Source organism: Amblyomma maculatum, chromosome 8 (assembly GCF_055883805.1).
Source record: "Amblyomma maculatum isolate TAMU_Amacu chromosome 8, ASM5588380v1, whole genome shotgun sequence".
NCBI classification, from domain to species: Eukaryota; Metazoa; Arthropoda; class Arachnida; order Ixodida; family Ixodidae; genus Amblyomma; species Amblyomma maculatum.
In genome coordinates, this window is record NC_139351.1 from 88,055,581 (window position 1) to 88,059,460 (window position 3,880).

At 50.9% G+C, this 3,880-nt stretch overlaps 1 pseudogene; it reads right to left on the bottom strand.

Annotated features, from left to right (window-relative positions):
- Positions 1-577: 577 nt before the first annotated feature.
- On the bottom strand, positions 578-2,620 carry LOC146181710 (uncharacterized; annotated as a pseudogene).
- Between the last annotated feature and the right edge of the window lie 1,260 nt (positions 2,621-3,880).

The following is a 3,880-nucleotide window of genomic DNA, read 5'->3' on the forward strand; positions in this document are numbered from 1 at the left end:
GCTCCCTGAGATGCAGCCTGGTACATCAGTGTAGATTTTGGCAGAAAATAGGCCCCCCTTGTGACTTTTGAATGCCACACAATTTCACAGTTTGAACAGGTGACATCGAAATTATGAGCAATGAATTCGTGTAAACGTGTCGTACAAAAACATATACTTCTTTAAAATAAATCTGTATATCCGAAGTCTATCCGCGCACATATAATGTGCTTGAAGCCTTTGGAAATTTGATGTGGTGCTGCGAAATGTTTATCACACGCAGCTGGAAATTACGTTCTAATTAAGGATAAGTTCAGAATGATACCCTGTGCCTTGAACGCGTTCAGAGACTTAAGTGCGATTGGCGTTCGGCTGCATGAGTTACAAGCTCCGCAAAAGGTTTATTGTTCCCTTGCTCTATTGTGATTCTCGCTTTGCAACCATAACGACAACACCGGCTTTTGTGCAACACGGAGCCCTTACTGCCATCGCGTTATAAAGAGAAAAGGGAGAAAGATGTGCCGTAGTAGAGGGTGGTGGCGAACTCTTTTATTGCGCCCAAAAACAGGGAACCACTCAAAGGACCGGCTGTGCTGGCTTAGAGGAGGTCGGCGGGGATCCCTTGGGGTGTCACGGCCTCCACCGCGCGCTGGATAAGCCGGCGTTGGTCTGCTGGCTCGCAAGTACGCAGGAGAGACTCCCACGTCCCTGGGCTGTTTGAGTTGTCTGTATTGTAGTGTGTACAGCTCTACGCCATGTTTATGAGAGTGGCCGGAGTTGAGCAGTGTTTACACATGGGGGTTATCTGTTCCGGAATGATCCTGCTGTATAAGATGGGGTGTGGGAAGCTGCCAGTTTGTAGTTTGCGCCTTTGGACGGCCTCGCGTCTTGTTAGATCGCGGTGTGCGGGAGGATATGCGCATCTTTGGAGTCGGTAGTGCTGGAGTATGTCCGTGTAAGTGGTGAGTAGACAAGCACGTGAGATATTAGTGTCAGCGGAAGCAGGGTGGCTGATCATATTCTCGGCTCGGCAGCTGAGATCTCGAGCGACAGTGTGCGCCTGGGCGTTTCCGTTGAGCGACTCGTGAGCTGGAGCCCAAAGAAGTAAACGAGATGTGGAAGAGGGTGCTGTAGAACGTAGAATGTGTAACGCCTGGCAAGAGATACGGCCAGCATAGTAATTGCGAATAGCCTGTTGAGAGTCACTGATGACGACTTTGGTATTAGGGTCACTTGCACTAACCTCCTCAGCTGTGATGACTGTTTCTGCATTGCCCCTCATCGCAGCTGTGTACCAGCTGCAATGAGGGGCGAGAGCTACCACCACCATCACTGGCCTCGATGAATGGTAAGAGGCGTCCGTATACGTGACGTCCGGACGTCCGCTGAATCGTTTCTCAAATCGACGAGCCCGGTCAGCCCGTCTCTCGGCGTGGTGTTCCGGGTGCATCCGTTTGGGAATGGGAGGAATGCGGAGACTTAGGCAATATTCCGGCGTACGTTCAGCGTAACTTGGAGCCGATCTCGGCGGGGAGATTCCAACTTGCTGCAGTACCGCTCGGCCAGCGTGTATAAGTGAGAGCTGTGCATACTGGGCGGTGAGGGTTACTTCGATCAGTTTGCTCACGGTATTGGAGATACCGAGAACCATAAGCTTATGGGTAGCTGTGGACATGGGAAGACCTAGGGACTTCTTGTATGCTTTTCGAAGTGACGCCTCTAGCCGTTCGCTTTCGGCACGAGTGAGACGTAAGGTCCAGGGTAGGTGATGCGGGGGCAGATTAAAGCTTGAACGAGGCGCAGAAGGTTGAACTCTCGCATGCCATTATGCCTGTTGGAGATTCGCTTAAGGAGGCGTCCGATTTGTACCCCCAACTGGTCGATGCGTTGAAGCGTTATGATGTTATTGCTGCCGTTAGCCTGCATGTGCAAGCCCAAGATCCTGATATTATCTGTTCGAGGAATCGGGTTTCCTTGCACCTGGAGGTTGATGTCAGGAAGTATCTTTGAAGGGCGTCGTCCCGGGGAAGGGATGATGATATACTCGGACTTTGTCGCCGAGCAGGTGAGGCCAACTGTACTTAGATAATCTCTGATCCGTTCGAAGGCGGTCTGTAAAGTATGTTCAATCTGGCCATCACTGCCGCGCATGATCCAAAGTGTGAGGTCGTCAGCATAAATGCTGTGATGCAGGTGGGGGATGTCGGCCAGTAGCTTCGGCAGGCCTATCAGTGCGACGTTAAAAAGCATCGGCGAAAGTACGGCGCCTTGCGGCGTGCCACGGTTTCCCGGAGAGATGATGGAAGGATCTCCAGTGCCGGCTTTAAGTTGCACTGTGCGCTCGGTGAGGAAGTTTCGGATGTACGCATACGTGCGATGTCCAAAACTGAGAGCCTGAACATGTTCAAGAATCGCTTCATGGAGGACGTTGTCGAATGCCTTGGCAACATCGAGGCCGACGATGACTTTCATGTCTAGTGTACGTCTCATGACTACCTGATGATGAAGAATATTGGAGCATAATGTCCGGGGCTGCTACATGAGGGCGGAAGCCGAACATTGTATCTAGTAGAAGATCGTTGTCTTCAAGGGATCGCGAGAATCTGGTCTGGATACCGAGTTCCATCAGCTTCCCAACGCAGGACGTGAGAGATGGGACAGAGGTTGGCCAAGGTTGCTGGTTTGCCCGGCTTGGGGATGAGGACTAGATTAGCGCATTCGCACTCCTGAGGGATGGTACCGCTGGCCCAACAGTCTTGAAAATAGTCGGTAAGAGCATGAATGGATTGGTAGACGCTCCAATGACATTTGCGGAGGTCTGAGCAGAACTCAATTGCCTCAAGACGACTTCGGCGGCCGGGCCTGACCGGATTTCAAATAAAAGGCTTAGGAATCTAGACGACGCATTCGTAGCAGAGGGCTTCGGAGTAATTTAGACCACCTGGGGATCTTTAACGTGCGCGGACATTGCACAACACACGGACGCCTCTTCGTTTCGCCTCCATCAAAACGCAGCCGCCGAGGTCGAGATCGAACCCGGATACTCCGGCACAGTAGTCGGGCGTCTTACCACTTCACTACCCCGGCCAATTATACGTTATCTAGGTCACGTGGTATATCCTGTTGCTATGCGATATATCGCTCGACGTCAGTACACTTTAATGTTATCTAGGTCACGTGGTATATCCTGTTGCTATGCGATATATCGCTCGATGTCAGTACACTTTAGAGATCCGCCCCGCCGGGGTGGCGCAGTGATCACGGCGCTCGACTACTGTTCCCAAGGATGCGGGATCGAATCCCGGCCTCGGTGGCCGCTTTTCGGTGGAGTCGAAAAGCAAGGCGCCCGTGTGCTATGCGATGTCAGTGCACGTTAAAGAACCCCAGGTGGTCGAAATTTCCGGAGTCCTCCACTACGGCCTCTCTCATAGCCTGAGTCGCTTTGGGACGTTAAACCCCACAAACCAACCAGACAACTTTAGAGATCCGCAGAATGTAAAGAATGCTAGATTAGAGTTCGCGCTCTGAACTTCGGGTGTGCTTTTAGCCAGAATGAATAGTGTAGTTAAAGACTGAATCCTCGAATAGGAATAGAAACTCTTGGTAGTTACTGGCTGCTTGTGCGATTATTCGCATAATATTATTTTTTTAAGCCGCTATGCCCTAGCAGACACGCTATAGCTTCAATTACAGCACAATAAATACTTGGCTCTCAATTCACCCGCAGAGACAAATGTAATTCTGTTAACGAATGTACAGCCAGCAATGCAGCGCCACGTCACAGTTGATGAAAGCGACATGTTTTTGAAACAAATTCGTCGTATCAAATGCGTTCCTAGCGTTCCCGAAAAAACCAAAATCACGGAGAAGTCAGTTTATGTCTGACTGCATAGCGCCGCGA